This window comes from Papio anubis, chromosome 15 (genome assembly GCF_008728515.1).
Source record: "Papio anubis isolate 15944 chromosome 15, Panubis1.0, whole genome shotgun sequence".
In the NCBI taxonomy this organism is placed as follows: domain Eukaryota; kingdom Metazoa; phylum Chordata; class Mammalia; order Primates; family Cercopithecidae; genus Papio; species Papio anubis.
In genome coordinates this window covers 59447824-59461447 of record NC_044990.1, presented here as the reverse complement: position 1 = coordinate 59461447, position 13624 = coordinate 59447824, and the positions used below count along the sequence as shown (strand labels likewise).

General features: G+C 37.6%; 1 long non-coding RNA gene across 3 annotated transcripts in view; it reads right to left on the bottom strand.

Annotated features, from left to right (window-relative positions):
• LOC108582922 overlaps window positions 1-13624 on the bottom strand; it is a 174414-nt gene that overhangs the window by 66585 nt on the left and 94205 nt on the right. For 2 of the 3 annotated variants that reach the window (XR_004178762.1, XR_004178761.1), the window contains exon 1: window positions 4557-6912. This is a non-coding gene — a long non-coding RNA (uncharacterized LOC108582922). Of the gene's footprint in view, window positions 1-4556; window positions 6913-13624 lie in introns of those variants that run through there. The other variant, XR_002518447.2, reaches the window with a different exon arrangement.

Genomic DNA, 13624 nt, shown 5'->3' with positions numbered 1-13624 from the left:
CCATGTGCCTGGGAAATTTCTCCCTTTGGACTTTCCCTTTCCGTTCATTAACTCATTTCTACCACACCCCAGATCCCCGGCAGAGACACTGGGTCACAGAAACACAAATGCACCACCTCTTACTTTACTGTTAAAAACAGAATTTGAACCCGAGCAAGCCTTAAATATTTTATTTTTAAAGTAGAAAAGTGTCTCCGATTAGATTTACTTTTAATAAAATAATTTTTACTACTTCATTTTCTTTAAAATAAAATGTAAGGGGCAATACCAAAGAAAATACAACAAAGCAAAGATTTATAAATAATCTATGATTTTAAGACTGATAAATCTCTAAGGTATTTAATGCATATAATTATAACAATGCACCAAGAAGGGGAAACCTACAAAGTAACTTCGCGAAGGCTAATACGTTGATTGAGTTTGCAGCTGCAGTACTTGCTTAGGGTAGAAAACAGAGCAAATACTAAGCAAGGTGAAAGTTCCAAAATTTTTTAATGTCTATTTTATCAAATTGCACCACGATGTATTCTTTTTCCGTATAGCCTTTATATTCAGTAACTATTTCTACTTTTTATCCTAAAATAAAAATTACCCATTGTAGTAACAATGATGGTGGTGTATTTTATTTCACAAATAAAATAAAGACAGGCAAATTTTTTTCGTAAAAGATCAGGTTGTATATTTAAGTCTGTGTGACCATAAGACCATAAGGCCTCTCTCACAGCTAGTCAACTCTGCCATAATAGAGCAAAGGTAGATATAAGCAATTCATAAACAAAAGGATGTAGTAGTGTTCCAATAAAACTTTGTTTACAAAGATGACCAATGGACTGGATTCTGAACACAGCCATAGATGGCAGTCTCTGTGACTGATACTTAAGTGTCATATATTTGCAATTCTGCTAACATTTCATGAATGATTTAAAACTGCAAAATGGATCAAAATATTTTGTTTGCTGCAAGTTATTAGAATCCTTCAATCAAAAATATTTTATATTAGGATATGCTTATCTTCCTAATACATTACTGTTTTTTATATTCTAGGAACCGGTTATTTATAATATACATAAGCGGCATTAATATTAATTTTGCTACCAGTATAACAATGGAAATAATTCGTGAGCAAAAAAAGACACAAAAGATAATGCGATGTAGAGAATGTTTGAGCTAAAATAGGAAGAAATCATTGTAATTTATACCTCTCAAATTACAGTTAAAAAATGAGTCTGCTGGGCGCCGTGGCTCACGCCTGTAATCCCAGCACTTTGGGAAGCCGAGGTGGGCGGATCACGAGGTCAGGAGATCGAGACCATCGTGGATAACACGGTGAAACCCCGTCTCTACTAAAAATACAAAAAAATTAGCCGGGCGAGGTGGCGGGTGCCTGTAGTCCCAGCTACTTGGAAGGCTGAGGCAGGAGAACGGCGTGAACCCGGGAGGTGGAGCTTGCAGTGAGTCGAGATCGCGCCACTGCACTCCTAGTGTGGAAATATGTTGATGCCACTCAGAGTTGTTACAAAACCAAGATTTTTAAGTTCAGGGGTACATGTGCAGGTTTGTTATACAGATAAACTTGTGTCACAGGGGGGTTTTGTACAGGTTACTTCGTCACTCAGCTATTAAGCCTAGTACCCATTAATTAATTTTCCTGTTCCTCTCTCTCTTCCCACTTTCTATCCTCTGATAGACCACACTGTGTTTCCCTCAAAGTGTCCATGTGTTCTCATCATTTAGCTCCCACTTATAAGTGAGAACATGCAGTATTTGATTTTCTATTCCTGCATAAATATTGCTAAAGATTATGGCCTCCAGTTCCATCCATGTTTCTGCGAAGGACAAAATGTCATTCTTTTTGTGGCTGCATAGTATTCCATAGTGCATATGTATCACATTTTTAAAATTTAGTCTATCATTGGTGGACATTTTGGTTGATTCCATGTCTTTGCTATTGTGAGTAGTGCTGCAATGAACATACATGTGCATGTGTCCATAATAGAACAATTTATATTCCTCTGGGCATGTACCTAGTAGTGGGATTGCTGAGTTGAAGGGTTTTTCTGTTTTTAGTTCTTAGATGAATTGCCACAATCTTCCACAATTATTGAACTAATTTACACATCCACCAACAGTGTATAAGCATTCTTTTTACTCTGAAACCTTGCTAGCATCTGTTAGTTTCTGATTTTTTAATAATAGCCATTCTGACTGGCAGGAGATAGTATCTCATTGTGGTTTTGATTTGCATTTTTCTAATAATCAGTGATATTGGGCTTTTTTTTTAAATGATTGTTGGTCACATGTATGTCTTCTTTTGAAAAGTGTCTGTTCATGTTCTTTGCCCACTTTGTAATGGGGTGGTTTGATTTTTCTCTTGTAGATTTAAGTTCCTTATAGATGTTGGATATTAGATCTTTGTTAAATGCACATTTTGCAAGAATTTTCTCCCATTTTATCAGCTGTGTGTTTCACTTTTGACAGTGTCCTTTGCTGTGCAGAAGCTTTTTAGTTTAATTAGATCCCATTTGTCAAGTTTGCTTTTGTTGCAAAATTGCTTTTGTCTTCATCATGAAATCTTCACCCGTTCCTATGTCCTGAATGGTACTGCATAGGTTGTCTTCCAAGGTGCTATGGTTTGGCTGTGTCCCCACCCAAATCTCATCTTGAATTTCTATAATTCCCATGTGTTGTGGAAGGGACCCAGTGGGAGACAGTTGAATCATGAAGGTGTGTCTTTTCTGTGGTATTCTTATGATAGTGAGTAAGTCTCACAAGATCTAATGGTTTTATAAAGGGAGTTTCCCTGCAGAAGTTCTCTTCTCTTGTCTGCCACCACGTGAGACATGACTTTCACCTTCTGCCATGATGGTGAGGCCTCTCCAGCCATGTGGAACTGTGAGTCCATTAAACCTCTTTCTTTTGTAAATTGCCCAGTCTCGGGTATGTTTTTATCAACAGCATGAAAACAGACTAATACAGTAAATTGATACTGGGAATGGGGCACTGCTGAAAAGATACCCAAAAATATGTAATTGGCTTTGGAACAGGGTAACGGGCAGAGGTTGAAACAGTTTGGAGGGTTCAAAAGAAGACAGAAAAAGGTGGAAAAGTATGGAATACCCTAAAGACTTGTTGAATAGCTTTGACCAAAATACTGATAATAATATGGACAATGAAATCCAGGCTGAGGTGGACTCAGATGGAAATGAGGAACTTGTTGGGAACTGGAGCAAAGGTGACTCTTGTTATCTTTTAGCGAAGAGACTGGCAGCGTTTTGTCCCTGCCCTAGAGATATGTGGAACTTTGAGCTTGAGGGAGATGATTTAAGATTAACTGGTGGAAGAAATTTTGTTTGTTTGTTTGTTTTAAAGAACATCTTTATTTACGCCTTAATTTCGTTATTTACCCAGTAGTCATTCAGGAGCAGGTTGTTTGGTTTCCATGTATTTGTGTGGTTTTGAGTGAGTTTCTTAATCCTGAGTTCTAATTTGATTTCACTGTGGTCTGAGAGACCGTTTGTTATAATGAAATTTGCTTAGAAGAAATTTCTAAGCAAATATGCTTTGCTCCTAGTTAACACCCATGAGACAGCTAACTCAGATTTTCATAATCCTTATTCTTCTGCATTTAGGAAGATAGTGAAATGGATGGAGCAGTAGGGATGGAGCTCTTAGGGATCTGTGAGGCCTCCAAGCATAGAAATAAAGGAAAATCTGAAGTTTCTTAAAGAGAAATTCCAGGCACTTAGCTAGCCTTGAGACCTAAAACAGCAACTTGATAAGCAGGAAGGTAATAGTAGCTTAATACAGAGTTAGAATCACATGAATGTTGTGTTCCTTATAGAAACTAAAGAAAGCAGCCAGACGTGGTGGGCTTATGCCTGTAATCCCAGAACTGTGGGAGGCTGAGGTGGGTGAATCACTGGAGGTCAGGAGTTCAAGACCAGCCTGGCCAACATGGTGAAACCCCATCTCTACTAAAAATACAAAAATTAGCCGCACATGTTGGCGCACACCTGTAATCCCAGTTACTCCAGAGGCTGAGGCAGGAGAATTGCTTGAACACAGAAGGCAGAGGTTAAAGTGAGCGGAGATTGCACCACTGGACTCCAGCCTGGGCAACAGAGCAAGACTCTGTCTCAAAGAAAGAAAGAAAGAAACGAAAGAAAGCATCTTAACATAGATGTCCATGTGTTGTCTTCAGAAACTCAGACCGACACCAAATAGATCTATTGGCACATAGACCTCAGATGGGGGAAGCTGAAGACCAAACTCTGATCACAGTTCTTGGTTCTGAATTTCTTCCTGAGAGTCATGGATGAGGTCATGCCCATGAGCCGAAGCTAACATTCTTTTCTGCTTATCTCAAATTTTTAGACAAATCTTGACTTCCTTAACCAATTAAAATTGGAAAATCTTTGAATCCACTTATGATCTGTGGGCCTCCACTTCTAGATGTCCTTCCTTTTTAGGTCAAGCCAATGTAACCTTCATGTGTCAATTTATTACTTTGCCTGTAACCTCTGCCTCCCCTCTCCCCGACATTTAAAAATCCTTACCTGTAAGCCATCTGGGAGCTCAAGTCTTAAGCATGAGCTGCCCAATTTTCCCAGCTTGACGCCTTGCAATTAAACACCTTCCTTTTCCCACTGCAAACCTTGGTATGAATATCTGCTCTTCCTGGGCTCGGCTTGCAGACTCCAGTTTGGTTTGATAACAATAGTGAATGTGAAGCTATAAAGAAAGCACATGGGACATTGTCAGCTTCAATGTGATCACTCAGAGGTGCTCTGCCATTGCTCAAGAGCTATCAGTGGACAATTCCTTCCTTAGTGACTCCTCTCATTTGAGAATGAGGGTTTGTGTGTCGCATTCAACTGTTGTAAGAAAAAATAGCCCTTTCAACTTAGAGTTGGTAATATCCATGAATTAGAAAATAGTGAAATCTAATAATAAATAATACGTTAAATCTTTCAATAGATTTCTGTTTCAACTGTTCTCATCCCTATATGTCTTTTCTGTCCTCGTTTTCTTTGATTTATGGAATCTGTTTGTATCAACTTTTTTTCCCTTCTCTCTAAATAGCTTTTTCTTCTCCTAGTCTGACGATTATACTTTATTGTCATAATATACAATTCTTGTTACGAGCGAAACCTCATTTTATTTTTCCACTTACTCTGCAGCGATCTCGCATAGTTGGCTTTAGTATAAAGCTCCTGGCTAGTCACCCAGCCACTCCCCCACACAGCCAGCTATTCACAATTAGTACAAATCCCTCAATTCAATTTTATTCAATGCAGTTCAATTCAAAGCGGCTCAATTCAAGTCAGTTGAACTCATTCTACCACATGTTGGTGCCAATTCTAATTCTATCCTCTTCTCTCTCTTTTTGTTTTCTTTTCTTTCTTTTTTTCTGTGGATGATCAAAGCATACATGAGAAATAGACCTGGTAATTTGATCAATCATTCAGCTATCCTTTCTTTGCAGGGTGGATGTTTACAATTGTGTGCCACTCTTGACTATTTCCAGTTTTCCATACACATCTTATTTAATGCATCGATACTCCTTTCTTCAGTGCTTTAAGATTTATTTATTACTTCCAGAACTCTTCCCTTTTTAGAACTACTCAGTTAACTTCCCATTTTGACTCACACTGATTGTTTTTGTTTTACAAGAGCAGGAACTTCCATAATCATAAGATTTGTGATGGCATTACAAATTTACTAAATTTGTAAATTTGTAAATAAAGGACACTCACTTTTATAATATATCGTGACAGAGAATCTGTGATATATTTTTTAAAATTTCACAGCTTTAAAGCTCCTGAATTATTTCTACTCTTGTGTTTGTTATAATTTTTTCTAACATGTCTATTCTTCTTCCTCAAGTCTTTGTACATACATCTGATCATTTTACCTTTTTTTTTTTTTTTACTCTTTATAAATTGAGAGATTCTGTCCAATATCATTAACATTGTTATTTTGTGCTTTAGGCCAACTTTCTCCATTTTTAAAAACTAAGAATTACCCCTCCTCTATTTTTCTCTCATCAGTAAACTATTTTCTAATTGATACAGTCATTAAAGTTTATTTTGAGTCTTTAAATGATATTATATTTTATTTTCAGGTAATTTTGAATCTGGATGTGTCTCACAAATGTTATCAATATTAGCAAAATATGAATTTGCTGTTTACTCTGTTACTGCTTTATACTCTATATGATGGACACATCTAATATATATTTGTGTGATACGTTAGTAAGGAATATCAACAAATATTTACAAGGAAGCAATTGAATTCAGGGTAGTGATATTAAAGTGGATCGATAAGTTACAATCCACGCTTTACACAGTAAATGTCTTCTCCTGTCACTCTTTTCCAGGTAAGCGAATGGCATCACCATCAACTGAGTAGCTCTGGCTCAACCTTGGGATTGATACTTGATTCCTCTCAAGTTCTTATACTCAACTTCTTGTTCATTAGCTGCAAAATATATGCCAAATCCAGCAGTCTCTCACTAATAACTTCCTCCAATCTTTCCCTGGACTGCATGTGAACCTTCCAGGTAGTCTCTTTGTTTCTACTCTTAGTTAAAATAGTTCATTTGCAGTCAGAATAATGTCTCCAAACTGACATCAAATTATATCATTTTCTTCCAATGGCTTGCATAGTAATTAGGTTAAAAACAAAATTCCTTATAACGTCTTGCAAGGTCCTACAGGATTTGGCCTCATCCATTAGGACTTTATCTCTTTGAATTCTTCTTCTTATTTGCTTGGCTTCATCCACAAAGACGTTCTTTTTATTCCTCAAACACCCAATGCTCACTCCCTTTTTTGAGCTTTTGCTGTGACTTAATGATCCTAGGCCTAGAAAACCTACCTCTTAGGTGTTATTTGGGGTGTCTCTTTCTTTTCTAGAGCATTTTATTTATTTATTTATTTGCTGTGTCAAGCATTAGGGAGTCCATAAAACTCAATATTTTTCTCAACAGGATCTTTTAGTTTAGATATCTACCATAGCTTAGAGGTAGCAAAAGCCTAAGGCTTCAGAACTATGATTTTCTAGACTATAGTGAGGAATCTGGGATTAAGAGGATTTACCTCAAATGAGAAGCATATATTAATACAGTTTCTACAGTTCTCACATTTTTATTTGATGAGACTCAACTCTTAGATTTTGAGCTAGCAGAGATGTTCTCCTGCAAGAATGCCCTCTGAACCATGCCTCTAAGAAACAAGAACAAAAATCACAATGTCAGCACACTGATTTAATCATCTGTTCACTTTTTGCTGCCTTTATTTAACAGAGCCTTCTTGCCTTACTAAAATAACAATTCAGTTTGTTATGTGAATGTTGTACAGTTTTCCTGAACCATAGCTATCATGGGAAAAAATGCTTTAAATATAATATTAACCATTAAGGGGACGGATGAATGTGTAAAGAGTTTTATAAGATTGCACAACAAAATAACAAGAAGATTTTTAATGAATAAGAACAATGAAATTCTATGCCTCTGAGCCAAAAGGGAAAGTATATGAAGGATAACATTTAATAAGTACTTGACCCCATTATACTTGTTACTTTTAAGAGACTTAAACTCTCTGAACCTTGGTTTTTTCATGAATAAAGTGGGGATAAAATTTGACAGTTGTGAGGCCTCACAACAATAGAGACAGTGACAGGTTGAGTATTCTTAGCATTATTTCATGGGCCACAGAATAAGGTAATGTTGACCATAAACCTTTTCATGAATTAACTTTTTCTCTTTCTTTCTTTCTTTCCGTTTTCTTTATTTCTTCTTTCTTTCTTCTCTCTCTCTCTTTCTTTTTCTTTCTTCCTTCCTTCCTCTTTTTTTTTTTTTTTTTTGAGACAGAGTCTCACTGTGTTGCCCAGGCTGGAGTACAATGGTGTGATCTCCTCGGCTCATTGCAACCTCCGCCTCCCAGGTTCAAACGATTCTCCTGCCTCAGCCTCCCAAGTAGCTGGGATAACAGACGTGCACCACCACACCTGGTTAATTTTTGTATTTTTAGTAGAGATGGGGTTTCACCATGTTGGCCAGTCTAGTCTTAAACTCCTGACCCCAAGTGATTCACTCGCCTCGGCCTCCCAAAGTGCTGGGATTACAGGCATGAACCAACAACCAACCAATATTTCTAACTAATGTAGAATGACTGACTTGAACTAAAAACTATGATTTGGAAACTTAGTGAACATTTTTCCATCAGTTTCCAGTCTTACCATGATCTATTTTGGAATCTTTAGCTTTAAAACTCAAAGTTTTACTTTTTGGTGGCTAAAAATTTAAACAAAGGGCAGACATAAATAACTACATAGTACATCTTACTATTTGGTAAAAGGTTATTTACAAGAAAAATGCCATTTTAGATAGAAACAAGTTTTCTATTGGTGTTCTAATGGTGGTGTTTTAACATAGTTCATATGAATTTATAGAGCTGACAACTTTCTATAAAAATGCAATTAGCAACATAGTGTCTGGTGATCACTTTAAAGGCCTTCCATTCCTTCGTCCTCTGCATTATCCCTTCTGACAATATTTTTGAGTCAGTGTAACACATTTTATATGTGTGCATGTGTGTGTAAGTGAATTATATAAAGCATTATATATAAAGTCTGTGGGATAACATGTAGTGCCTCTTAAGCACTCATGAATGATATCTATCATTATTATTCTGATTCTAAGTCCTGTGATCATTCCATTATGGTTATTATTCTACTATTGATATCACAGATATAAAAATTTACCTAGTATCCCTATTTGCATAAATGCTCCAAATGAAATTTTTTTTCAAGTGGAGCCTTTTTTTATTTATACAACAAAATTTTTTCGTACTTTATTCTTTCAAACAGATTCAATTGCTTTAACATTAAGTCAAATGTTAAAGCAATTTTAGTTAGAAATCTTTTTCTTATTTTCTTGTGGTTAGGACTTGACAGTGAATACACCCGTTGTATGACTTAGAAAGCACATCACCAGAGCACGTGTTTTGAGTGCCCTCTAGTGGTCTTTCAATCAGTAACAGCCAACGTCACCACTATAGATTTTCCGCAGAAGCTCCTGTTTTTCCAATCAAGGAAATAATCTTCAAAGGGGACAAATAAACTGCCTTCTGTTACAATTCTTGGAAAAACTCAAATAAAGGAGAAATTTATCAAATCATTTTTTCAATTATAGAAAGTTATATTGCAATATTTTATTTTTTTTAACTGAATACTATTATGTAGAAATCGTAAACAGTGGTATAATAAATACGCTTTGCAGAAACTATAAACGTTGTTATAGGCCGGGCACGGTGGCTCACGCCTGTAATCCCAGCACTTTGGGAGGCCGAGGCGGGCGGATCACGAGGTCAGGAAATCGAGACCAACCTCGCCAACACGGTGAAACCCCGTCTCTACTAAGAATGCAAAAATTAGCTGGGCAGCTGGGCGTGGTGGTGTGTGCCTGTAATCCCAGCCAGTTGGGAGGCTGAGGCAGGAGAATCGCTTGAACCAGGGAGTCAGAGGTTGCAGTGAGCTGAGATGGTGCCACTGCACTCCAGCCTGGGCGACAGAGAGGGACTCCATCTCAAAATAAAAAATAAAAATAATAATAATTTTAAAAAGTTGTTATAAAGGCATTATTCTGTGGTCAAGCGTGGCGGCTTACACCTGTAATTCCAGAACTTTGGGAGACATAGGAGGGAGAATCACTTGAGCCCACCCAGGAGTTCGAGTCCAGCCTAGGGAAAAAGAGAGACCCCGTCTCTACAAAAAAAAAAAAAAAAAAAAAAGAAATTTAATTTGCCAAGCATGGTGGCACATGCCTGCAGTGTCAGCTACTTGGGAAGCTGAGGTGGGAGGATCATCGCTTGAGCCTGAGATGAGGCTGCAGTGAGCCGTGATTGCACCACTCTACTCCAGCCTGGGTGACAGAGCTAGACCCTGTCTCAAAAACTAATAAATAAATAATTAATTAAATACAAAGTTGTTATAAAGTTACCTTGTTAATAAAAGAAGTTCTATTTTCTTTGCCATTCCTCCATCATGGCTTTTGTTTTTCCCTTACTGCCTTTCTTTTAAAACTTCCTTATTAACCTTGTTTTACTATTTTTTACATACATTGAGTTATCTATTTAAGTGTATTTAAGCATTTAAAAGTGCCTGACACATTAATATCTTAATAAATGTTAAATAAATAAAATCCTAACTGAACGATAAATTATCTAGTTAAATGAGAGAACGTTTAAACTCAATCATGACTGTAAATAAATACCACCCATAGAACATTTTTATTAGCCATGGAATCTTCTAGTTCATCCTGAATTATGTATTGTATTATACTTTCAAAGTAAATACAAGAATTTTTGTTTGATAACTGAAGGGAACTAATAGGTGACCGTGTCTTCATACGTGTTGTTCTCTGAACACATTTTGTAGATGAGATTTAGTTCTTTTTTCTCATTTTAGAATTATATTTCAAATTGTGATTTAAATTCTTCTTTGAATCATATTATAATCAGGAAATGGTTTTCTGTGTTCAGCATGGTATTATATCATATATCGATATAGCATATTATATCGATAGACTCTATCGATATAATAAAATAAAGTCATAGAACTAGAGCTCCCAGGGGGCAAAATGGTTTTCAGGGAAGTGTTGGGATGTCCTACACAGGCTCACTGCCCAGTGCCACCTTTCGACTTTACTCCTGGCATTCCAGTGCAGTGCTCCTCAGCAGTCCCAGCTGTGGCTCAAGCAGGGTCAGGTGTGGTTTGGTTTGCCACTCCAGAGGGCACAAGCTGTAAACCTTTGCAGTGTCCACATGGTGCTAATTCTGCAGGTTCACAGAGCTTGCAAGCTGTGGGAAAATGGCTGCCTCCACCTAGATTTTAAAAGACGTGTCAGACAGCCTGAGGGCCCAGGAAGAAACCTGCCACAGAGATGGAGTCATCACAGAGTTCCCACTAGGGCAATGCCTAGTGTAGTCACAATGGTGGGGTTACCTCTAAGACCCCAGAACCGTAGAGCTACCAGCATGCAACTCCAGCATGGGAGAGCTGCTGCATGAGTGCACCCTGCAAAGCTTTGGGGGCTGGGCTTCATGAGCCATTGGGGGTTCAATGTGTCTTGGTGGTGGGACATGGAGTCAAGGAAGATTATTCTGGAACCTCAAGATTTAATGCTGTTTGTCCTGTTAATATTTGCACTTACTTGAGACCAGTTATCTTTTTTTGTTGTTGCTTATTTATTTATTTGTTTATTTATTTGGAATGGGAATGTCTATCTTATGCCTGCTCCACCATTGCAATTTGGAAATATAAGACTTACTTGATTTTACAGGCTCACAGCTGGAGGTAATTTTGCCTCAGGATAAATAGTGCTGTAACCACCCAAAAACAGTTTCTTCTCACCTGCTTCCCAGATACAGCCGATTTATTAAGACAGGGAAATTGCTATAGAGAAAGAATTTAATGCATGTAGAGTCAGCTAAATGGGAGATAGGAGTTTTCTTATTAGTCAAATCAGCCTTTCTGAAAATTTGAAGGCTAGGGTTTTTAAAAGATAGTTTGGTGGGCAGGGGGCTAGCAAAGCGGAATGCTGACTTGTTGGGTCGGGGATTAAATCACCGGGAGTCAAGCTGTCCTCTTGTGCTGAATCTGTTACTGGGTAGGGACCGCAAAACCAGAAGAGCGAGTTTACTGATCTGGGTGAAGCCAGCTGATCCATCACGACCCAGGGTCTGAAAACTACCTCAAACACCAATGTCAGGTTTTCTAATATTAATGTTAGCTATAGGAACAATTGGGGAGGTTAATGATCTTGTGGCCTCAGACTGCATAATTTTTAATATTGTGGCTAATTTGTTAGTTTTATAAACACAATCTGGTCTTGAGACCAGGAGAGGGTTTGTTTTGGGAAGGAGCTGTTATCATCTTTGTTTTGAAGTTTAAGTATAAACTAAATTCCTCCCGAAGTTAGTTTGGCCAATGCTTAGGAATGAACAAGGGTGGCTTGGAGGTTAAAGGCAAGATGGAGTCGGTTAGGTCAGATCTCTTTCCCTGTCATAATTTTCTCACTGTGATGACTTCTGTAGAGGTGGTTTCAGTGCCTTGAGTCTCACCCATATCTAATTTAGATGAAACTCTGGACTTTAGACTTACAAGTGATGTTGCAATGAGCTAAGATTTTTCGAGCTAATGGCGTGGAATGAATGTATTTTGTATGTGAGAAGAACATAAGTTTTGAGGGCCAGGAGCAGACAGCTATGGTTGTGTGTTTGTCTCTTCCAAAACTCATGTGAAAATGTAATTGCTGTTGTGATGATATTGGGAGGTATGACCTTTAAGAGGCATCTAGGTCATGAAGTCTCTTACCTCATGTACGAACTAATGCCATTATTGTGAGAGTGGGTTTTGCCCTATCTTGCTCTCTTTCTTGCCCTTTCTTTGTCCTTCTGTCATGCAATGCCTTCCACCACATTATGACACAGCAAGAAGGCCCTCACAAGGTGCCAGCACCTTGATATTGGACTTCCAGCCTACAGAACTGTGAGTCAATAAATTTCTGTTCATTATAAAGTAGTCAATCTCAGGTATTCTTTTATAGCAGTACAAAATGGACTAAGAGAGCTAATTTATTCAGTTAGGCAGAATTTATTCTGCTTATATGCAGGAGTAGCCAGGGACTCTCTCTTTATAAACATATCTTAAAGGATGGGTTATCCTGAAAAGCAGATATGAAGAATTGTGGAAAAGGTCTATCTCAACAGTTAGCTGTGGAGTGTATGATTTAATACAAATAAATACAACTGTAAATGTTCATATATAGTTCAGTTAGGCTTTTTTGTCGTTGTTTTGTTTTGTTTTTTTGAGATGGAGTCTAGCTGTGTCACCCAGGCTCTGTCTTGGCTCACTGCAACCTCCGCCTCCTAGGTTCAAGCAATTCTCTGCCTCAGCCTCCCGAGTAGCTGGGATTACAGGTGTCCACCACCACGCCCGGCTCATTTTTGTATTTTTAATAGAGATGGGGTTTCACCATCTTGGCCTGGCTGGTCTTGAACTCCTGACCTCGTGATCCACCCGCCTTGGCCTCCCAGAGCACTGGATTACATGCGTGAGCCACTGCACCTGGCCTATAGTTCAGTTTTTAAAATGCATTTGGACTTCAATTCCAAACTGAATGACTCATTTAAATATTGTTCACATTTTGTTGAATAATATTTTTAAAGCAATAACAACCGTATATCCAGTCGGCCTCCATTTACTTCTGAACTCAAGAAGAATAGCTCATGCCGTAAATGACAAAGAGCAGCACTTACAATTGGCAACATACTGAAGTCATTCACTCTCAGCTAAAAGATATGATCATTTCTAGTATAGCTTTTTACTTTTATTTTCTTTCTTTCTTCCTTTTTTCTTTCTTTTGTTCCTTTTTTTTTTCTAGAAACATTTTTAGCATATATCTAGCCAATCAACTAAATTTGCTACTCATGCTACTTTGCTAACATTCATCAAAACAGTAAATCCTACTTAGGTCTGATAATTTAATTTCTGAGGTATGCATGGTCCCTATCTTACAACAAAAGTATAATTTTTATTTTTAATAATGCATAAAAGCTGA